At 48.6% G+C, this 24273-nt stretch overlaps 1 long non-coding RNA gene across 1 annotated transcript; it reads right to left on the bottom strand.

Annotated features, from left to right (window-relative positions):
- Positions 1–5116: 5116 nt before the first annotated feature.
- LOC125165872 (uncharacterized) lies at positions 5117–23889 on the bottom strand. The gene is made up of 3 exons (XR_007152253.1): positions 23848–23889; positions 23676–23739; positions 5117–5504 (listed from the first exon to the last, which is right to left on the bottom strand). It is a non-coding gene; the product is annotated as an uncharacterized LOC125165872 (long non-coding RNA).
- Positions 23890–24273: the final 384 nt, after the last annotated feature.

Here is a 24273-nt window from a genome sequence, read left to right on the forward strand (position 1 = left end):
CATATCTGAATTCCTTGGGAATTCACATCCATTGCTTATGGTTTCTGCTGGCTCTCACTCATGGTGGCTCATTTTCATAAATGTTTGGTAAACTGTGACCATGAGGTTTTTTGTTGTTTTGTTTTTCTATTTTGCTTACCCCTAATCCTTGGGAGTCTTGGGACAAAGTTGGAATATTTTCCTCCAGAGAAGATTTGCAATAGCTTTTGCTGGAAGCCAGAGGACTGGCCATTTGAGTCCCTGCTTAAAGCAAGAGTATCTGGTGAGTTTCTCTGCCTTCCCTGCTGTAGAGTGATATCAGCATGTTCCCTCAGGGCAGTCTTTAAGAATCCCCCCCTCACATCTCCCAAACTCCATGTCCTTACATACAGTTTACTGTGATTTGAGTGTTTTATAGACAGAGGGCCCCTTGGAGTGTCTAGTCTGTCGTGTTCCTGCCTGTGATGTTTCTAGGCAAGAGACCCGTGTCCAAGTATGACAGGGTTTCAGAGCAGGACAGCTAGTTACCAAGGGCCGGGGGCGGTGAAGCATGATAGGGCAGGGCTGGGGGTTGTTAAATGAGTGAAATTTCAGACATCATCTCCCACCAGGGAGTCTGGTCCAGTAGATCTGGGGTGGGGGCCCATGAATCAGCATTTTAACCACCCTGTCTCCCATACAATGGCACAAGTCCACTTCAAGAAACTCTGGACTACGCAATCAAAGAAGTCTTCGTGGAGGAAGCTGGATTTGACCAGTCTTAAAGAGGCTCAGTCAAAGGAGGCAGAGACAAGGACAGGGAATAGACAGCCTAGTTTATCCAAAGTGTAGAGTCCTGTCAGTGAGGCTAGAATGTAGGGAAGGCCCAAACTGGTGGAGGTCCCCAAATCCCAGACCTAGGATTTGGGGCTTTATCTTATGTAATCTTGGGAGGACGGGAAAACTCTTGGGGGAGGGGATGCAGTGACAACAGCAAAGTTAAGATTTTAGGAAACTCAATCAGACAGCAGGGAGCTGGATGAATTGTATTCCTACAGTTGCCCACTTACTATGGAGAATAATTAACTAAATCACGCTGTTATTTTAATAGAGTTGTGTTTTTTTAGAAAGAGAAACAGTGACTAGCTAATGCTCAGTGTTCTGGGCTGTCAGCTCCTGGGGCCTGGGGGAGGGGGCAGAACAGGCAGACTGACGTGGCTTCCACGGGCCTTACAAGCCACCTGGCAGGGCTGCATGAATTTGGTGGGTATGGGGCCCAGCAGGTTCCAACTGGCTCCCTGAAGATGGGCCTTGGCTATTAAGAGGAATCCATACATTGGGGTCCCTGTTCCTGCCTTAGACTCTGCAACCCCAGAGGGTAGTAGCCTGTCGTGTCACCCTGGGACCCAGGATGCTACCGTCACAGTAAGGTGCACGGTAACAATTAAAATGTGGTAATAGTCCATTGTGCTTATGTGATGATTTACAACCCACCAGCTGCTTTCACCAGTAGCATTGCCTTTAACCCCACAACAGTCCCAGGTGGGGGGCTCTCCTCTCCCTGTGATGAATGAGACTCAGAGAGGTTCACTGAGTTGCCAGGGGACATGCAGCAAACCAGAAGCAGAGTTAGGACTTGAATCCCGGCCTCCTGATGGCAGCCAGGGCTCTGCTGGGGGCAGTGGAGGAAAGTGGGGAGGGGGTCCTCTCCATTAGGGTGCTGTTGCTGAGGCAGCAGTGCTCTGAGGAGTGAGAGGAGGTCTGTTTCTCCTGATCACCTGGGCAGGGTTTTTTTTTTTCTTTTTTTTTGCGAGGTTCGGTTCGCCTTCAAGGACAGTGCTTTCAGGGCACCTGGGTGGCTCAGTCGGTTAAGTATCTGATTTCGGCTCAGATCATGACCTTGCAGTTTGTGGGTTCAAGCCCTGCATCGGGCTCTGTGCTGACAGCTCGGAGCCTGGAGCCTGCTTCAGATTCTGTGTCTCCCTCTCTCTCTGCCCCTCCCCTGCTCACGTTCTGTCTCTGTCTCTCTCAAAAATATATAAGTAAACATTAAAAAAAAAAAAAAAAAGGACAGAACTTTCTTCAGAGTGAAGAAGAACTGAAAGGTGGTCTGGCCCCTGCATCCGTACTGGATGGCACCTGAGCCTCAAAGGACAGGTGTCCAGCCAGGAGAGAGATGTGCCGGGTGGGTGACAGGGAGGATGCACATCCCTCCCAGAACCAAAGCCCACCATCCTAGTCCCTTCATTTCTCAGTAGGAAGTCCTTCCTGCTGTCTGCCTCCAGTTCTCCTGCCAGCAAAAGCAGAAATCAATGGTTTCTCCCATGCCAAGAGAGTCCCCAGGGCCTCTAGGCCTACGATCAGAGGTCTTTCATACCCTAGCATCTCCAGTCCTTACCTGTGCAGAACTGACAGCCGACCAAACTGGGAGCTCCCTCAGACTGATAGAGGAGCCCGTGCCTCCTCCCTTGGACTGGTAACTCCCCAAGAGTAGGGAATCTGCCTCCCCCCTTAAACCAGTGACTCCTTGAGAGCAGGGGTGGGGGGGGGGTAGTTCTTCCTCCCTCAGACGGAGGGCTCCCTGAGGGTGGGCACTATGCCTCCTCCCTCAGACCCAGGGCTCCTCAGTATTTTCTCTTCAGTCCAGTCCACAGGAGCTGGGCAGACCCTGGATGCACTTGGAGCAGAAAACTCTCTTGGCGCTGTGCTGTCCCTCGGGCCTGGGGCCTGGGCTTTGTGAATTTTTCCTGTCTAAACATTTAGGCTGTGACAGGGCAGCTGGGCCAAGAGCGAATGGTGGGAAATTGCCCTTGTCAACAGCGGGCTGCTGGATGATTTACATGGGGAAGAGGTGTGTGTGTGCCCGGGCAGGCTGAGATGGGACAGGCCTGTGGGGGCTGAGAGGCCACCCCCAGGCCATTTCATCCCCTCCCTGCCTCAGACGGGATGCCCCAGATGTGGTGTCCTCTGTGCAGACAGACCTCCCTCTCCTGTACCCAGCGGAAGCACTCCCCAGCCCGAACGCATCTTGCCCCACTGGCCACACAACCCCTACCAGCAAGTGCCTGGCCGCACCCTAAGCTCTGTTGTGCATAAGCGCTCCCAGCCTGTCTTCCTTGGCAAGGGCAGCTGAGGGGGGTGGGGGGTGGGAGGGGGGAGTGTGGGGCCTGTCCGAGGCGGTGTAGAGTAGGAGTCAGAGCAGGGCCCGTGTCTTGATTCCCCGCGATGGGCTTTGAGCCTTCCATTTGCCTTGCTGGCAGAGACTGCTTCCTAATGCCTTCTCTTGAGCTCTTGACAAAAGCGGCAGGATCTGGACTGGAAAGGGAGTAGGAAAGGAGCTGTGGGGCAAGACAGGTGTTTGAGAGAGACAGGGATTCCCAGGAAGTTCTACAAATGCATCTAAAGCCCCTTCCCGTGGAGACATTCTATGATAAGTATAGTTCAGGTACACAGACAGGGCTCAGTGACTCATGGTCATTGTTGTTTGTTATGTTATGACTCTTCCTCCCCAACCTTCATAAGCACAGACACACACACACACACACACACACACACACACACACACACCACACTCAGCTTGGACTGTGTTATGGACTCTGGGAAAAGAAAAGCCAGACCACCCAAGGATTAGACCAAGCTTTTCCTCTGCCTAGAGAAATTCCCATACATTTACACACAGAAACATGTACAAGAAGGTTCTCAGCAACACTAGAAAAGCAACAACAACAACAACAACAAAATGGAAACAAATTAGATGTCATGAATACAAGAATGGATAAGTAAACTGTGGCATAATCCTACTGTAGAATATGATACTGCAGGAAGGATGAATGAACAAGGCCTCCACATATAACACGGGTGAATCGGAGAACAATATTAAGAATAAGTAGCAGAGGGCGCCTGGGTGGCTCAGTCGGTTAAGCGTCCGACTTCAGGTCAGGTCACGATCTCACGGTTCGGTTCGTGAGTTCAAGGCCCGCGTCAGGCTCTGTGCTGACAGCTCAGAGCCTGGAGCCTGCTTCACATTCGGTGTCTCCCTCTCTCTCTGCCCCTTCCCTGCTCATGCTGTGTCTCTCTGTGTCTCAAAAGTAAATAAACATTTAAAAAAATGTAAAAAAAAGAATAAGTTGCAGAATACAAGGTCATACCATTTGTATAAAATTAAAAATTTTTTTTTTAATTTTTTTTTCAACTTTTATTTATTTTTGGGACAGAGAGAGACAGAGCATGAACGGGGGAGGGGCAGAGAGAGAGGGAGACACAGAATCGGAAACAGGCTCCAGGCTCTGAGCCATCAGCCCAGAGCCCGACGCGGGGCTCGAACTCACGGACCGTGAGATCGTGACCTGGCTGAAGTCGGATGCTTAACCGACTGCGCCACCCAGGCGCCCCTAAAAAAATTTTTTTAATGTGTATTTATTTTTTGAGAGACAGAGTGCAAATGGGGGAGGGGCAGAGAACGGGGGAGACACAGAATCCGAAGTAGGCTCCAGGCTCTGAGCTGTCAGGCAGAGCCTGATGCGGGGCTCGAACCCACAAACTGTGAGATCGTGATCTGAGCCGAAGTCGGACTCTTAACGGACTGAGTCACCCAAGCATCCCTCATTTATACAAAATTTAAAAACATTTATGTAGGGGCATCTGGGTGGCTTAGTCAGTTAAGCATCCGACTTTGGCTCAGGTCATGATCTCATGGTCCGTGAGTTTGAGCCCCACATCAGGCTCTATGCTGACAGCTCAGAGCCAGGAGCCTGCTTTGGATTCTGTCTCCCTCTCTCTCTGCCCCTCCCCTGCTCGCGCTCTGTCTCTCTCTCTCTCTCTCTCAAGAATAAACAAACATTAAAAAAATTAAAAAAAAAAACATTTGTGTAAATCTTATACGGTAAAATATACCACATTTGGTTTGGAGGTATATGCAGATAAGTGAAAGTATAAAGAGAAAAAAGTATGAAGAAACGCATGAGAAAGATAAACAATACATTCAGGTTAGTGGTTATCTAATGATTACTAAAATATTTTCCCTGGGGGCGTGAGATGAGTGGGGAAAGAAATACAGGAGGAACAAAGAACTTGCTAAGATTAATTATCTATTACTGAGTATCCAATTATCACAAAACTCAACGGCTTAAAACAGCATACATTTATTATCTCAGTTGGATATAATCATGTGGATTTTCTTCTTTGGTCTGTTAACATGATGGATTACGTTGATTGATTTTTGAACGTTGAACCAGTCTGGCATTCTTGGGATAAACTCCACTTGGTCATGGTATATTATTATTTTCATAGCCATTGTGTATTCAAGTTTCCAGTATCTTCTTTAAGATTTTTGTTTCTTTGTTCCTGAGCGATATTGGTCAGTAGTTTTCTTTTCTGCTGTCTTCATCTTGTTTGGACATTAGGGTAATGCCACCTTCATAAAATGAGTTGGGAACTTTTCACTTCTATTTTCTGGAAGAGATTGTGTTGAACTGATGTTATTTCTTCTTTAAATATTTGTTAGAATTCACTCGAGAAACCATTCAAGCCAGAAGATTTCTTTTTTTCTTTTTAATAGGAGAAAAACAAACAAAAGTTTAATAACACGTATAGCTATATACAAATAGATATAGATGTGCCACCCAGGCACCCTCCAGGGGATTTCTTTTGCAAGTTTTCAAATTACAATCTCAACTTCTTGTTTGGGGCGCCTGGGTGGCTCAGTCGGTTAAGCATCTGACTCTTGATTTCAGCTCTGGTCATGATCTCACGGGTTCGTGAGATCGACCCCCTATGGGGCCCTGTGCTGACAGCAAGGAGCCTACTTGGGATTCTCTCTCCCTCTCTCTCTGCTCCTCCCCTGCTCACTGGCGCTCTCTCGCTCTGTCTCTCAAAAATAAATAAACTTAAAAAAATTTTTTTAAACCGAAACAACAAGTTCAACTTGTTTAACAGATATTGGATAATTCTGGTTATTTTTGTTGGGTGCATTTTGGTAGTTTGTGGCCTTTATGGACTTATTCTGTTTCATCTGTGTCAAAAGTCATTAAACATTTTTTTGTAAAGGGACACATAGAAAAGATCATAGGCTTTTTGGGCCACACAGTCTTTGTTACAACCATCCCATTGTGACATTGTAGTGTAAAAGCAGTCAGAGACAATCAATAAATGAGTGAACCTGTCTGTTGTATTCGTTTCCTGGGGCTGCCATAACACAATAGCACAAATTTGGTGATTTCAAACAAGAATGTATTCTCTCACAGTTCAGGAGGCTAGAAGTGCAAAGCACAATGTCCCCTCTGAAGTCTGGAGGGGAGAATCCTGCTTTTCCCAGCCCCAAGCATTCCTTGGCTTGTGGCCATGTAACTCCCATCTGTACCTCTTCCTGTGGCCTCTCCCTGTGTCTCGCTGTATTTCTGTATCCTAATCTTCCACTCCTTTCCTTATAAAGATATCAGTCATTTTTCTAATTTTAGGGCCCATCCTGGTCCAGTATAACTTCATCTTAATTACACTTGCAAAAACCCTATTTCCAAATTAAGGTCATATTCTGAGGTCCTAGGTGGACGTGAATTAGCCAGGGGGCTATTCATACCTGTATACCATGTTCCAAAAAAGCTTTGGTTACAAAAACTGGAGATGGGCCAGATTTGGGCCATGAGCCATAATTTGCTGACCTTGAATCTAAGCTGTTAAGCTCATGGACATAGAGATATTTGCAGTATTCTCTCATTATTTTAATGCCTAGGTGTTGGTAGTGACATTACCTCTTTATGCCTGGTACTGGTAGTTTGTGCCTTTTCTGGTTTTTGCTTTGTCAATCTAGCTATAGGTTTATCAATTTTATTGATCTTTTCAAAGGACCAGATCTTAATTCAATTGATTCTTCTTTATTGTTTTCCTGGCTTCAATTTCATTGATTTCTGCTCTGATCTTTATTATTTACTTCTTCTGCACCGTTTTTCTCATTTCTTAAGGAAGAAGCTTAGATTCTTAATGTGAGAGCTTTCTTCTTTTTTAATATAAGCAATTAATATTATAAATGTTCCTCTAAGCACTGCTTTAACTTCACACCATACATTTTGATGTATTTTGTTTTCATTTTCATCCAGTTCAAAACATTTTCTCTTTGGGATTTCCTCTTTGTCCATGAATTGCTTGGAAGTGTGTTGTTCAATTCCCAAGTGTTTGGAGGTTTTCCAATTATCTTTCTGTTATGAACTTTTCGTTTAATTCACTGTGGTCAGAAACCATGCTTTGAATTCCATTTTTAAACACGCATTAACACAAAGGTTCAACTTTTTGGTACTGTCCCACAGATCCCTCAATTTCTGTTCAGCTTTTCTAAGGAAACTGGTTTCTGTCTGTTGTTCAAACCGAATAACTATTGATCACCCACGTTCTTTCATTTTTCCTCTGTCATCTTCACTCCGTTATTGAGCCCATCCAGTGATTTTTCTAATTCAGTCATTGTATTTTTCAGGTCTGAAAGTTATGCTTGGTTTTTCTATAAATCTTCTACTACTTTGCTGAGACTCTGTACCTTTCCATTCATTTCAAGAGTGTTCAGCCTAACTTCTTGAGGCATGGTTATAATAGCTGCTTTAAAGTCTCTGATAATCCAACATCTGTGTTACTTTGGGGTTGGTGTCTGTTGCTTTGCCTTTCTTTTTTTTTTTTTTTTTTTTTTTTTTTTTTTAAATTTTTTTTCAAAGTTTATTCATTTTTGGGACAGAGAGAGAGACAGAACATGAACGAGGGAGGGGCAGAGAGAGAAGGAGACACAGAATCGGAAACAGGCTCCAGGCTCCGAGCCATCAGCCCAGAGCCCGACGCGGGGCTCGAACTCACGGACCGCGAGATCGTGACCTGGCTGAAGTCGGACGCTTAACCGACTGCGCCACCCAGGCGCCCCAATGCCTTTCACTTGTGAGTTAAGAGTTTCCTCATTCTTCATATGCCAAGAAATTTTGGATTTTATCCTAGACATGTTGGGTCTTGTTTAAATCTTAAGAGGTGGGAGCGCCTGGGTGGCTCAGTCAGTTGAGCGTCTGACACCTGCTCAGGTCATGATCTCCCAGTTCACGAGTTTGAGCCCTGTATCGAGCTTGCTGCCTGTCAGCACAGAGCCCACTGCAGATCCTCTGTCCCCCTCTCTCTGCCCCTCCCCCCACTGCACTCTCCTAAAAATAAATAAATTTTTAAAGAAAAATAAATAAATCTTAAGAAGTATATTTGGGTCTTTTGTTAGCAGGCAACCAATCAAATTGGGTTTAGATTGCAAGTTCTGATATGCCTTCTGTGGGCTGTAGGCCCAAAGTCAGTTTGGTTTTCAAAGCACTTGTAGTGCTTTGAGGGATAGTCCCATGTGTGTGACACCCAGTTGTCAGCCTGGGATAGTCTGATCTGTGTTGTAGCTCAGTTCTTGAAGCCTGGATAAGCTGTTTAGGATCAGATCCAGACATACACGGCTCAGAGGCAAGGCCTGGAATTCACACACAACTTGATGGGATTACTCTCTTGGCTCCCCCTCTTCTCCATGATCCACCCTGACTCTTTCCAGATCCCTGGAGCCTGCCTTCCCAGACCTCCAGACAGAAATTTGGGGTTTTAGTTTCCCCACTTGGCTGCATTCCTTCCATTACTGCCTCTGTGTCCAGGACCAAGAAGTGGGAGGACAAAGAGAAAGGAAAAATTAACGGGGATTCACCTTCTGCTATGGGGATCACAGCTACTCTGGTGAGAGATAAGAGTTTCCCTCTTTCAGAGATTTAGGCATCTGCCCTGCTGACCCAATTTGCCATCACTGTGCACCCCTCACCTCTGCTGCCACCGTGGGAGCTGGGGCCAGGGGGAAAAAAAGGTAAAAATGAAAACACAGGGGACTTCTCCTACTCTCGATACCCGTAGGGGTCCCCTTTTCCACTCCTTCATCCAGAGATAGAAAGCTTCTCACGGAGCTCTTTCTGTCCACACCCAGTGTGCACTTCTGAGTTTTAGGCCGCCCTTAAGTCCAGAGTGGGCAATACCGGAGAGATAAAACTTCAATTCTTCCTTAACCCACTTGCCACCATTTATTTTTCAGAATCCTCTGAAACTGGTTTTCTGAATTCAGAATTGATCATTCCATGCCATGGGAGAGAGAAAGGAAGATACGCTTACTCTGTCTCCTCAGCATCAGAACCCAGATTTTTAGAAAGAAAGAAAAATACAACTCCTTCTGCTGGTGTCTGAAATCGCACCATTAGGGAACCCATCACAATGGGAGCCATTGTTTATGTGAGAGAAATGAATATTCACCTCGCGTCAGCCATCGTTAGTTGTGGTTTTCTGTCAATCTGAACTTCATCCTATTTAGTACCATCCCTTTCTTGGATGAGCACAAGAGCCTCTAAATGTCCTCTCTGCTTCTTTCACTGCAACCTAAGCTATCCTAGAAACCACCTCCGCTTTAAACATTACTTTTTTCATGTCTTTCCCCAACTAATAAACCTTAAGTGGCTCCCTATTTGCTACTGAAAATAATTCTAGATTCTTTAGCCTGACATTCAAGGCCCCGCTATAAACCGGATTTATCATGTCTCATATATCTCCACATGACTCTGTACTAACCAGACTGGTTTCCTCGATGTCTCCCATCACATGCTATCTTACTCAAGGTATGCCAGGTGCTGTAACAACCCCCAAATCCCAGTGGCTTATCACAAACAAGGATAATTACCCACTCATGTCACAATCTGATGTGATCGGCAGTGGGGGAGAGGTAGAGTTCTGTCCCATACAATCATTTGGGGACCCAGGTTCTCTGCCATCTTCAAACTTCAATCTCCAAGGGGAAGAAAGAGAGTGGAGGATTATGCAGAAGGATTTATGGGAAGCCTGGAAGCAATGTTGCTTACTTTCATCCATATTCTGTTGTCTAGGGCTCAGTCACATGGCCCAACTGATCTGCAAGAGAGTCTGAGAAATGTAGTCTTTCTGTGGCCCGAGAGAAACAACACAGCAATACAGGACATTATCTCTGTCACATATGCTTTACTCTTTTCAGCTCTGAGCCTTTTCATACATTCTCCATCCTACCTTCTAATTCTTCCCTTCAAGACCCTGCCAAATCCTCCCTTCCCTGGAAGCCGTTCTTGATCTCTTCCTTGAAGTCCTCCTTGATTGCTCTCCACTCTGAATGAATAAACCGTAGAATTGCCCAAAACATGCAATTTAGCACAAGGTTGCCTCAGCCTCAGTTTGTTTTATGTGTGCAGGTCTGGACAGCATCTGTGGGACACTCTGGAGCCAAAGACCATGACTTATATGCATACGTTCAAAAATGTTGGAAGTGAACATCATCAGAAATGGTATATGTTGAAACCTGATAGGGTGCAAGAACACAGCATCAATTCTTTGATATTCTTTCTTGCCAAAGATGTATAACTTGAATCTGATCATGAGGAAACAGAAACATTGAAATTGAGGGACAATGTACAACATAACTGGCTTGTAGTCTTTAACATGTTGAAGTTGCAAAAGTCAAGGAAAGATTAGAGAACAGTTTTGGAGTGAAGAAAGCTTCACATGTCAGAGACATCACAACTAAATGCAATGTGTGATTCTGGACTGAATCTTTTTTGCTATAAAATACATTACAGGGACAGTCGTCAAAACCTAAACGGAGTCTGAGGATCAGATTGTGGTAACGTATCAATTTTAACTTCCCGATTTTGGAATGCAGGAGAATGCCCTTGTGTATAAGAAATACTCCCTGAAGTATTTGCAAGTGATCGGGCATGAGGCGTGCAACTCGTTCTCAAATAATTCAGAAAGTAAACCGTTCTTTGAAGAATACTTCCAACTCTTCTGTGAGTTTGTGGTTTGAAAATAAAAAAATAAAATGCTTGTTGAGGAAAACGTTGATACATCTCCAAGCATAGGCAAAGAGGCACATTTCACAGGCAAGCCTCCTGTAGTCCCCTGTGCCTGTCCCTCTGGTTTCAGCAGTAATGATCGCTATTGTGGCTCTGGCTGTTGACGGTCTACACTGCAGCCATTTCCCCTCCTCCTCTTCTCAGAGAACCCTGATTCTGGTGGGGCTGGTCCTACAGTTCGTAAGTTCGAGCCCCGCATCAGGCTCTCCGCTGTCAGCACAGAGCCCTCTTCAGATCCTCTGCCCCACCCCCTCGGCCCCTCCCCTGCTCACACGTGCCTTCTCTCTAAAAATAAGTAAACGTTTAAAAATATATTGGGCAAATATATTTTAAGAAATTAATTAGAATCTTCAAAAAAGACAAAAAGGCAGCAGGAAAGAGCCAACTTTGAGATGAAAGCTTATAACCAGACAGGTGAGGGCCAGAGCTGCTTATCCTGAGGTTATTTGCTCACTTGGGCTTCAGTTCAGGGAACACGCAAGATGAAGGGTACAGAAGTCAAGGTCAAGATCTCCCAAGGGACTCTCCCTACATCAAGCTGGTGCCCCAAAGGGTATGTCCTTAGGGTAATGGTTCCAGAGACTGGCTTTACCCATGCAGCTGGGGTGACCGTATGACTCAGTTCTTGCCAATGGGACATAGGGAAAATCTGCTGGGAAGTTTCTGGGAAAGACATTTCACCTCAGTGAAAGGAAAGAGGGGATGAGGGGGACTCTCTTCTCTTTCCTTCCAGACAGCTCTGGATGCTGTCTTGGGATACTGTGATGTAGTGCTTTGGCAGCCACCTTGTAACCATGAGGCTATGAAAAATGCTGTAAGTGGCAAAACAGAGGAATCTGTGAAGAGCCCAGTCATTGATCAACCCAGAAAGTACCCACTTCAGACTTTTTGCTGGAAAACCATTTAAAGCCACTTTGAGCCTAATATTCTATTCCTTCTAGTGGCATTCTCTTAACTGAGAAAAAGACAGACAAACCATAATTGTAAGACAGGGGGCTTACAGTTGTAAGGCAGGGGGCTTACTTTCACCTCTATCACTTACCCACCCTCAGAGTCACAGGGGTAGTCCCTCTGTGAATTCACTGGGTTCACAGGCAGAACAAGGAAGGTCAGGGAAGAGTAAGATCTCAAGCCCCTCACCCCCATGGGCTCAGAAGGTTCACAGCTGTGGACACTTATCCTTTGTCTCCTCTGCCATACATAGGTTGACAACTTTCAGGGTTAAGTGGGGGATCCCAGTCACAGTTTCTGTTCCAGCTCCCTGCAGGATTTGAAGACATCTCTGGGGCTCATTTGTTGGCTCTGTGAAGGGGAGATTGATCCCCGCTATACCTGTGCCTCAGGGCCAACATTACGATTCACTGAGAAAACCCCTTATCTTGCTTAAGCCTCTTACCCCTTCCTGGCATCTTACATACTTCATCACCTTTACTTTAATCCTCAGATCACCTGCTCCCAAGAGATGCATGTCAATACCATTTTATAGACACAGAAACAGGGGCTCACTAAGCTTAAGTGATTTGCCCAAATCACACAGCTCATAGGTGACTTAATTCAGATCTGTCCAACTCCAAATTATTGCCTTTTCCACCCCCACCGCCCTGCAACCTCACCATGATGGGCAATGTTCAGGGCTGTGGAAGTACATTTGGGCAGGGACAATCAGGGAAGACTTCTTGGAAGAGGTAGTGAAGGCCAGCCCTTGCAGGCTGAGGAGGACTTAGAGACAGATGGAATGTCAAACAACCTAGAGGGAACTGAGCCTCATAGCTTGGGAGAGAGGGATTGTCAGGGAGATGGGGCTGGGGCTGGGGCTGGGGCTGGGGCTGGGGCTGGTAGGAGGCCAGTGGGTATAACTGTGAAGGAGGGAGAGTATAGCTTGGGGTTAAGCACCTAAATTCAAGAGCCAGCAGTCTGGATTGCCTCCCAGCCCTGCTACTTACCAGGCATATAACTCTGGGCAAGTTTTTAACTTCCCTGTGCCTTAGTTTTCCCATCTGTAAAATGGGTATGATAATAGCATATACTTTACTGGTCTTAGCTACAACAATGTCCAGTACTTGATGAATATTGTGATAATAGCCTTCCTTCTTTGTCCCTCTCCTCGCCCACCCACCCCTGCCCACCTGCAGATTTATTTGGCCACTCTGGAGTGCCCCAGAGAGCTCCTGGGCGTGCCCCACCCCTCAAGGCCTTGATCTTTCTGTTCAAGGTGCCCACTGCCCCCAGAACTCCACCAATGTGGGCTTCCTCTAACCCAACCCTCCTCCTCCCTTCCCTCTTGTATGTAGGGGAATGAGAGAGATAAGAACCAGCAGCTTCAATTAAAACCGAGTCGCTTGAACAATAATGGAAAAGTAATTGAGCTAAATTGAAATGTAATTGGAAAAAAAAAAATCATGGCTTAACATGGATTTGGAAACCAGGCTGGGGGCAGGGGCCTCTCCATTCTCTAGCCTCCCGATCTCCTTATCTCTTCTGGATCTCTCAGGGGACCCCATCACCTCTTAGTCCAGAGTCCCCAAGAGCGCTTTCCTCTCTTTCTGAGGCTTCTTCCCCACCCAAGGTTTTTCCAACAGTGCTTCTCAATCAGGGGCAATTTTGCACTCACACACACAAACACCAAGGGCCATTTGATAATGTCCAGAGACATTTTTGGTTATCACAGCTAGCAGGGTGGGGCGCTATTGGTATCTAGTAGGTTAGAGGCACTAGGGAGGGACACAATGCACAGGACAGCCTCCCGCAGCAAAGCATTGTCCAGCCCCAAATGTGAATAGTACTGAGGCTGAGAAAGTCTGCCCTGCTCTAACCATCCACTCTGCAGAGGCCCCCAGCCCTCAGCTAAGGGGTCTCTAGTTTCCTCTCCTTTCTCCACCATCAGGGAGACATCCCCCTTTATAGGTGTCCCCTGCAAACCCCAAGATCTCAACCCTCAGCAGAGAGAAAGGCAGATGACCCTGCTTTCTGGAGGCTGCCTATCCCCACCCCCACCAGGGGGACTTACCCTCACCCCCTTTCCCTCCTCCCCATGTTCCCGGCTTCTTGCTCCCTCTCCCTTGCAGGAGCCCATTTGGAGGCCAAGGAGTGTACAAGACGGCCCTTCAAAGCTTCCTTCCATCCCCATCCCCAAAAAGTCCTCCAAAGCTAGTCCTCGGAGAGACCTAGCACACATAGGATGCAGAAGTGTCCTTAGAGATCATCTTGATAAGTAGAAACAGGCGTGCTCCTGGCTGGTTGGCTCAGAGCTAGGGCCACCCCAGCCTCCAGGCTTCCAGCTCGAGCCCCGCCCTGTGCTACGTGAACATCTCCTCCTCCTCCTCCTCAGGCCCCCTTCCCCTCTGTCCACACTGGAGAGTGGGCCTGCCGCCCACAGAAGCCAGGCTGGGCCCCCCTCCGCCTCTCCATTCCCTCCCATCTCTCCCCCCTGTCCGCCTGCCCTCCCTTCTTGCTCTGGTGTGTGAATCCGGGGGGGGGGGGGGGGGGGGGGCGGTGAGGGGGGTTGGGGACTTGGTGGGGGCGGGAGGTGAGCGGGAGGTGCCTGTTTGGGCTCCCGATAAACTCAGGAGTCAGCCGGCGTGAAATGAAGAAATATGGCTCCCGGTAAATATTTATTTTCTATCAGAAATTAGCAAACCAAATGTAATTAAAAACAACTCCGTGTGTGCCTTCTCCACTCCCACCCCAACCCCAAGTCTAGAAAATGACATCTCGGAATAGTGAATCATGAACACCGCGCCCTAATTAGCAGGCTGCCCCTGCTGCTGAGGCCGCCTCCCTCAGACTCCCCTGGAAGTGGCTGGAATGCACGGGCCCAAGCCATCGAGACCTCTGCAAGTCCCCTGGGTCCTTTGGCCTCAGTCCTGAGCAGGACCTAGTAAGGGTAGAGGGAAGTGAAAAAAACCTCTCTTCAGTGCGTCTGAGGGGGGAGGCAGAAGCCTGCCCCCACCCCTCTTCTGCCTGGCTACTATCCATCGAGTTCAGAGGCAGCTGGGGTTGCTGGTTGAGAAAATGGCTTTGGGAAATCAGCAGAACCCGATTCCCTCACTTTCTAGCTGCACGAGCCCGGACAAAAGTCCCTCTAGTTCTCGGAGCCTCCGTTTCCCCATTTGTAAAGTGGCGATTGTGAGGCTTACCTTGTAGATTGATCTGTAGTGAGCCCCTACAACGTGCAGGGGAACAGCACACCAAAGAGTGTGCTCTCGGGACTCACCTTCTGCAGGAGTGGTAAAGGCACTGGCACAAAGAGAGCATTGCCTGATCTGTCCAGAGTGCCCTCTGGCACAGACCCCGTCGAACATCCAGGCTGACAGAGGAGTTGTCACCACCTAGGCTGAGTCATGGTTACCCCACTTTGTCGAGCACTTACTATGTGCCTAACACCGTGTGAGGTGCCGCTCCTCCAGGGCGGCCCAGCTAGACAGAAGCCTTGCTTCCAAGTCTAAGCCCTGTGCTGCCTCAGGGCGGGGGTGCAGGGAGGGCGGAGACTCCAACCCCCACGGCCTTGTCCCTCCCCTTGGTCCAGGCCGTGGATTGCCGTGCTCAATAAATATTTGAGACCCATCTTCCAGAAATGCTTTTTCCCTCTTGTCGGCATGTCTGTTTAAAATTCACCATGACACGCATGAAGAGAGGCTTAACATCACTCACCACCAGGAGAATGCAAATCAGAACCACAATGAGATGTCGCCTCATATCTGTCAGAATGGCTAGTATCAAAAAGACAAGAAACAATAAGTGTTGGAGAGGATGTGGAGAGAAAGCACTGTTGATGGCAATGTAAATCGGTGCAGCCCGTGGAGAGAAGAGAGGAAAACAGAGGTCCCTCAAAAAACTAAAAATAGAACTACCATATGATCCAGTAACCCCACTACTGGGTATTTACCCAGAGAAAATGAGAACACTAATTCAAAAAGATATGTGTCCCCCTACATGTATTGCAGCATTATTTAAAAGAGCCAAGGGGCACCTGGGTGGCGCAGTCGGTTAAGCGTCCGACTTCAGCCAGGTCACGATCTCGCGGTCCGTGAGTTCGAGCCCCGCGTCGGGCTCTGGGCTGATGGCTCGGAGCCTGGAGCCTGTTTCCAATTCTGTGTGTCCCTCTCTCTCTGCCCCTTCCCCGTTCATGCCCTGTCTCTCTCTGTCCCAAAAATAAATAAACGTTGAAAAAAAAAATAAAAAAAAATAAAAGAGCCAAAATATGGAAGCAGCCCAAGTGTCCATCAATAGATGAATGGATAAAGATGTGGTACACACACACACACACACACACACACACACACTAGAATATTACTCAGCCATTAAAAAAAGGATGAGACGTTGCCATTTGTGACCACATGGATGGACCTAGAGGCTATTACGCTAAGTGAAATAAGCCAGAGAAAGATAAATACTATATGATTTCACTCCTATGTGGAATCTAAGAAACAAAGCAAGCCAGCAAACAAAAAAAGCAGAGACAGACCCATACATACAGAGAACAAACTGACGGCTGCCAGAACAAGAGACAGGGATGGGCAAAGAAGGAGAGTGGAAGATACAGGCTTTCAGTCATGGAATGAATGTCATGAGGACAGCAGGCACAGCATAGGTAATACAGTCAAGGGTCTTGTAATAAGGCTGTATGGTGACACGTGGTGAGCACAGCATAACGTACAGACTTGTGGCATCACGGTGTTGTACACCTGAAACTAATGTAACGTTGCGTGTCAACTACACTTCAGTTAAACATTTTAAAACTTCTTCAAACTCAACACCCAAAACCCAAATAATCCAGTTAAGAAACGGGCAGATGACATGAACAGACAGTTTTCCAAAGAAGACATTCATTCAGATGGCAAACAGACATGTGAAAATATGTTCAACATCACTCGGCATCGGGGAAATGGAAATCAAAACCCTGATGAGATACCACCTCACACCTGTCAAAATGGCTAAAATTAACAACACAAGAAACATTAGGTGCTGGCAAGGATGCGGAGAAAGGGGAACCCTGTTGCACTGCTGGTGGGAATGCAAACTGGTGCAGCCACTGTGGAAAACAATATGGAGATTCCTCCAAGTTAAAAATAGAACTACCCTACGACCCAGCAATTGCACCACTAGGTATTTACCCAAAGGATACAAAAATACAGATTCAAAGGGACACCTGCACCCCGGTGTTTATAGCAGCACTATCAACAGTAGGCAAACTATGGAAAAAGCCCAAATGTTCATCAACTGATGAATGGACAAAGAAGATGTGGTATACACATGTACACAATGGAATATTACTCAGCCATCAAAAAGAATGAAATCTTGCGATTTGTGGTGATGTGGATGGAGCTAGAGTGTTTACGCTAAGTGAAATAAATCGGAGAAAGACAAATACCCACATGATTTCATTCATATGTGGAATTTAAGAAACAAAGCCAAAGCACATATGGTGGGGGAAGAGAGAAACCATAAAAGACTCTTAAAGATAGAGTACGAACTAAGGGTGGATGGAGGGAAGTAGGTGGGGGATGGGCTAAATGAGTGATGGGTACTAAGGAGGACACCTGCGATGAGCACTGCCTGTTGTAAGTGATGAATCACTGAATCCTACTCCTGAAACCAATATTACACTGTATGTTAACGAACTAGAATTTAAGTAACAATTTGAATACACACACACACACACACATACACATTTTAAAACTTCTTGTGAAAAAAATAAGGACATTTTAACCCGAAAAAAAGGTCACAATATTCTACTGCCAGTCCTGCTCACAGGGCCTCTTCAGCCCACCTTTCTGACCTGGGCTGTACAACCCCCTGACTTGGCCGATGAAAACAGATGCTGCTGAGCCCACGCATGTCCCCTCACCCTTACCCACTGTGGTGCAGCAGCCCAACTTCCAACTGCCAGCACCTGCGCCTCGTCGTCTGCGTGCTCTTTCTGGAGCAATCCAAACTGTCCTACTATGCTGGCAAATGCCACCTCCTCTAAGAAGCCTACCTTGATTGCTGGTGCCTGCTCAACTCTGCCCCCTGGGTCTGGCTTCCTTCAGCTCTGTGTAGACTCTGCTTTGGACACATGGCACAGCCCACCTGGTATTATAAGCTCCACTTCACGTGTCCAAGCTTTAGCTTATATGGATTGGACCTCCCTCCCTCCCCGACTTATGCCACCAAAAGTTTTGGGTTCAAGTTCTGGCTCTCTCAGTTAACAGCTACGTCACCTGAGGCAAGTTATTTCACTTCTCTGAGCTTCAGGGCCCTCATCTGTAGATCATGGATGATATTAGAACCTTGTCTCATGCTTGTTTCAAGAAATAGAGATGAGATAGACTATTTGACAAGATGCTGGTACCTAGTGAGCGAAGGAGACAGCTGTGTCCCCATAACTGGGAACTATTATATAGCCTTCCCGGCACCTAGCCTCCTTCTGGGATTGGCCTCCCCCTACTTTGGGGGAGCTGCCCACACCTGTCCAGCTGACCCCAGTAGAGGGCATTTATCATGCCTCCCACTCTTTAGCCATCGATGATCAGCTGAGGCTTGAGCCCGTGCTCAAAGCTGGGCCAGAATTTTTCCCTGGGATTCTTCAAACTGGAGCTGGGAGAGGTTCAGCACCTCCTGGTGGAAATGCTGTGGGACACGAGGAAGAGCCATGGTGCCTGCCGAGTGGAGGAGGGTCAGAGAGACTCTGGACAATAGGTGGAGGAGTAGAGACCAGAGAGAATTTGTGACAGTGTTTGAGTCCCGGGTTCCAGTGGTCCCCCAGGTTTCCTTTGATTAGGAGAGATATTCCAAATCCTTCCCACAAATCTCCCCACCCCCATTTTTTTCTTTTGCCTTAGTCCAATCACTTAAGCTGGGTTTCTGTCATGTGCTCCCCATCAAGTCCTGGCCGATGTAGTAGTCCCAGGAAACCATCTTTCTGTCATCTGCTGGTGACAGAACGCACAGGGCTTCCTGGATGGAGAAGGGAGGTTCTGAAGGGGACTTTGAGCCTCTGCTAAGTGTGCTTCCTGTTTTCTTTCCCCACAAAGAATATGATGAAAAGAAATCACAGCCCCAAAGAGGACACTTAGTGATCAAGAACTTCCTAGTGCCAGGAGCATGAGGCTCTTAGAAGCTGGGAGTGGTCATACCCACGAGAAGTTAAGTTAGTTGAGTGCTGGATGGGGGAGGGGATTGGTCAAGACGTCTTTTGGAGCCCTGAGGCATCAGGTGGGGCTCGACTGCCCCTTTCTACCCACTGGCTCTATCCAGGTGGCTGGGAGGTGGGGTGGGGGCACTCCTAGGAGGCGAGGGGGCAGACAGGGGGCCTCCATAGAGCCAGCTGAGGTGTGGGGGCTGCTGGCTTCCTGTCTGATTGGGTATCGTTTTATTCCATTCTTCAGACTGCTCAAGGAAAATTGCTTCCCTAATTGGCTCTTTCAAACAAGCTGTAATGAGGCTAAGCTTCATTCCAAGGGTGCTTAACCACCCTCTGGCATCATTGGATGCCATCTGTGGCTCCTGCCATAGCCACTGCCACGTCACAGGGGGCTAGGAGGCCAGGGAGGGACGGCCAAGAGTCTTGCCCTGCACTGGTCTCAGCTTCCCAGAGAGCTGCTCTCAGCCTGAGAAAGTACAGGGAGCCTTGCCCTCAGGGTGTCTCCGTCTGAGGCCCCCCCCCCCCACCCCGACCTAAGCCCTTTTGAAGCTTCCAGAATTACTAGGAAATACTTCTCCTTCCCTGGTTCATTCATCTAATCAACAAACACTTAGTAAGCATCTATCTGTCATGTTCCGTTTCCAGCACTGGCCCGGAGACATAGCTGTGAACAAAAAGAACAGACAGAAATCCTTGCTTTCTGGGAGCTCACAGTCTAAGGAAGGAACCGCCCCCCACCTCCCCCAACCCCAGCCCCCAGCTTCTGGTCTGGACATAAGACGTGGGCTGCCTTGCAGGAGAGGCTGGCAGTAGGAAACAGGATAAAGCTAACCTCCTACAACAGAGAACGCAAAGCATAAATAAGAGGATTAGAACTTTCTCAACGATCCTGGCTAGGGGGGGGGGGGGTGAGCGGCTCTCGTCACCGAAAAGCAGAGACTGGCTCCTTTTATTCCCGTAGGGAGGAAAAACAGCCCCACTGTCCTTATAGGCTCTGGCCCCGCGTGCCCTTCACCACTCCCTCCCACATCCCATTGGAGACAGCTGGGTCATGTGACAAATCCTGATGCAGAGGAGGCGAGGAAACAAGGCGCAGCTGGGTAGCCACGTGCTGCTGAGCCACGATGCCATCCCCATGATGAAGGGAGGATGGGTTTGAGCTGTCAGCGAGGGATCTGACTCTGGTGTGAGACTTCATTTTCCCCGTGACTCAACGAGGCCATCAGCTCCTAGAGCCGAGAATCCTGTGTCCTACCTCCATCCCCACGCGGCACTGGGCACCCAAAACACCTCTCGGTTCCACATGTTGATTCAGAAATTAAAAGCTGGTATTATCAGGTATTATCCGTTGATGTGTAACAAACGCAGGGGCTTCAAACAAGAACCGTTTCATTGACGCCCAGGACTGGGCGTCAGTGATTTGGACTGGGCTCTGACCTAGGACCCCTGGTGTGGCCGCAGTCAGGATGGTTGCAGATGGATTCACTTATGTGTTTGGAGGTCAGTGCTGCCTGCGGGCTGGACCTCATGTCTCCAGGATCTAGGAGGATAGCTCATTCCTGCTCACGGAGTCTCCAGGCACTAAGAGCATGCAAACAGAAGCTGCTATGCCCTTGAGGCTTAGGCTTGGAAATCATGTGACATCACTTCCATTGTATTCTGCTGGTCAAAGGCAGCCCAGATTGGAGGGCTGGGGAGCATCCCACCATCTCTGGGTGGGAAGAATTGCAGAGAATCTGTGGCCATTTAAAATCTATCACGTCGTGGTTCTGGTTATCTCTCACCGCATAACAAACCACCCCAAAACTTAGCGGCCTAAAACAATGACAACCTATCTTTTGCTCGGGAATCTCTAACTTGGGCAGGATTTGGTGGAGACAGGCCATCTTTACTCCACCCAGCGCCAGCCAGGGTGGCGTGAAGGATGGGGGCTGAAGTGACCAGAGGCTCACTCACTCATGTGCCTGGGAGCCGACGTTGCCTATAGGCTGAGACCTCCTATTGGACCACCATCCAGAGCACCTTCATGGGGTCCATCCACATGGCCTGTGCTTTCCCCCAGCATAGAGATAGGTTCCCAGGGTGAGAATCCAGAGAAACAGACCCAGGAGGAGCCATATCCCATTCTTTTTGCAGAGGCGGTCACAAAACCACCTTTCAATCAGAGAGAAAAGAGATCCACCTTTTGATGAGGGATGGTCAGGTTCTGGAAGAGCTAATACAGGACCAGGAACATTACTGAGGCCAATTTTGGAAAACACAGTCTACCACATACTTCTCGATTCTTCATCCGTTTATCAAACTCCTGTGGCACACTCGCTGTGTGCCAGGTACGGGGTGAGAACCATTCACACGATTCTCTGCTTCCCAAAGGAAATGAGCCAGCTGACTACCCGGAGGGTGCGAGACTGACAGCCTTTCTTCAGAGGCATCAGAAGGGGGTCCCCGGGGGAGATGCTGGTACTGCTCCCCATCACACCCAAGAACAAAAAGAATGTACGCTTCAGCAGGCAGGATTCCCATTAGAACCTAAAGCAAAGATTTGTTTTGAGGGTCAGGCCCTCACTTGCCATTGTCACTGTTCTCCCTCCTTCCTATATGCCTGGGCTCAGACGAAGTTGGGGGAAGAGGGAGCCGGGGGGCCGACCCATGGCCCACCAAATGTAATGTCATTGGTGCTCTTTGCTTTTCAGTTTGGGTGCGTGTCTGGGCAGAGCAGGCGCTCACAAAAGTTTCTTGGATTTGAATGTCTAGACTCATGTTATTCTCCCACTAGACCATGAGCAGCCTGAAATCTGGGGCCTTGGCACGAGGCACAGTGCTTTCCACACAGTATGTATTTATACGTGTTTGATGAATGAATTTGATGAATGAATGAGAACAGATACGAGATGCAGTTGGCATTTTCATCTCGTATCTGTTCTCACTTTCTTTAGATCTATCTATCTATATATCTATCATATGTCTATATCTATATCTAACTATATATCGGCATGTCTATCTATATCTATATATCTATATGTCTATCTATAGCTATAGCTATATATATATGTTTTGCTCATGAATACAAGGTGTGGCCCTGTGCCAAGCAGGCCCCAGGGGCAGGGGGGCAGTCCAGGCCAACAAGAGAGGCTGCACCGATTCCTCAGAGCCAGGCCTACCCACCAGAGCTTGGGGATCTGAACTGAGAGAAGAGACTTGGACCCCCGCCCCTGGCCCCACCATCACCATTCCACAGGCCAGAAGTCGCCAGAATGCAGCACACCCCTCCTGCCAGAGTCCCCAGGGGAATAGCATCTAGAAACTACTCTGCTCTTCAAATTTTAGACAAAGAAAAGGGCCTCAAATTCCCATCAAAGAGGGAAAGGGGCACTTTGCACCCCACAGCACCTCATCTTGTCCCCATCTCTGGACTCGGGGTAAAGGGAGCAAAGCGACATCTCTGAGACCCCACCTCCCAACCTCCTTCAACTTCACTCCAGGAGAGGATGTCCGGGGCTGGCCAGCAACCTTCTGGGAACCTTCTGGATTTACAGGGCTGCCCCCCTTCGCCGCCCAGATTGAACAGGACTTTCCTGATGCCTCTGGGAGCTTATGGAGAGCGGGACCCTCCTGCCTGTCCTGGTAGCTGCCACCCCCCACCATCCAGGCCGGCTTGCAGTCTTCCAGGACCCTACAGCCATCCTCTCTGCAGACTGTGGGTCTCTCCTCTGTCTTTGGTTCAGTCTCTGGTGATCCTGGCACCCAGCCGACACTGCCAAGACCCCTCGGCCTCAGGACTCAGCCAGAACCACCCCCCCCACCCCACCCCCCACCCCCGCAGTCCCGCTCATCTCCCAGGCCTGCGCTGCTGGCGCTCAGCAGGCTGCCCGCCCCTGGGCGCAGAGCCCGGCGCCCCCTTCTTCTCCGTCGCGGTCCCTCAGCCACCGCAGTCGGGCTCTGCGCCCACACCCACCGCCCCGCCGCCACTGCAGGGCGCCTGGCCAGGACTCCCAGGGCTCGAGCTGGGCTCGTTTGTGCCACCTGCCCACCTCTAGGCGGGGGTGGGACCCAATTGAGGAACTGAGGTGTGGAGAGACCAGATTGACCAGCTTTCCCGGTGGCCTCAGTGCTGGGGAGGGGGACAGAGACCAGACAGATGCTCAGTCCCACAAACAGAAACAGGGCTATGTCACTGAGGTTTCCATTTCTTTTGTGTGTGTGTGTGGGGGGGGTCCCCTTTCTCTGCATTGCTTAGGAATACCTCAACCCCTCATTTCTTTAAATCCCAGGCCTGAAAGAATGTTCAAGTTCAAACCTCCCACACCTCCCCCATTTCACAGGGAAACTGAGGCCAGATGGGTCCGCTTATTCCAGGTCGCAAGCCGGAATTTGGGCCCAGGCATCCCTGTCTCTCCTCAGAGTGCTCTTTCCAGTGGGCTCCAGCTCTGTGACTTTCCACCTCCCTTAATCCCTTCTCTCTGCCGCTCACCAGTGGAAGCAACGATCAGCAGAGGCCTGGAGGCTTCTGATCAAGAGTCTGAGTTTCCAAGGGGGTCTGTCTGCCCGATGGGGGGCAGGGGTGGGGGGAGGATTGCGGAGGAGCCTGCAAAGGACCCAGCCACAGATCTTGCCCCTCCGTCCAGGCCCTCCCCTGGCTGCCGAAGACAGCCCTCCCGCTTCCCACTATGTGACACGTTCGCCCACACACTCACCTTGGCTGGAGTGAGGCCTCATTAAAATCATGAGAGGGAGGGAGACACCAGTGCTGCACAGGGCCTGCCAATGACACAGGTGTCCCAAAGAGGGCATGCACAAACCTGCACGGGAATGCAAGCCCCCGTGCACGCTTGCACCCCTCCCCACGCACACCGGTGTCGGGCGTACCTCCAACGTTAACATTTGTTGTTAGCTCTGCCTGGGCTTTCTCTTCCTCACGACTTGGCTTGTTACCCCCCCCTCCAACCCTGGTCAACACAACCCCATCCTCCTTCTTCCTCCCAATTGTCTGCGTACTTTTATTTGAACAATCAGCAGGAAAAGATTCCAAGGCCTGAATTCAAAGCCCTTTCCCCATCTCTGTGATGTATGGTTATAAAAATAATGCTAAGAGCAGAAAGTGACCTTTATTTCTAATCTGTAGTCCTTGATGACTTCTGGCTTTGCTTTTCTCGAGAAAATAGTTTTTTTTTTTTCCTGGTTATTAAAAATAATACCTGTTCATATAAAAATATTCAGGCAATACAGAAAAATCTAAAAACGTGAGTCAGAAGCATCTGAAATTTCATCGCTGAGATAACGACAGATAATCCG

This window comes from Prionailurus viverrinus, chromosome B2, assembly GCF_022837055.1.
Source record: "Prionailurus viverrinus isolate Anna chromosome B2, UM_Priviv_1.0, whole genome shotgun sequence".
NCBI classification, from domain to species: domain Eukaryota; kingdom Metazoa; phylum Chordata; class Mammalia; order Carnivora; family Felidae; genus Prionailurus; species Prionailurus viverrinus.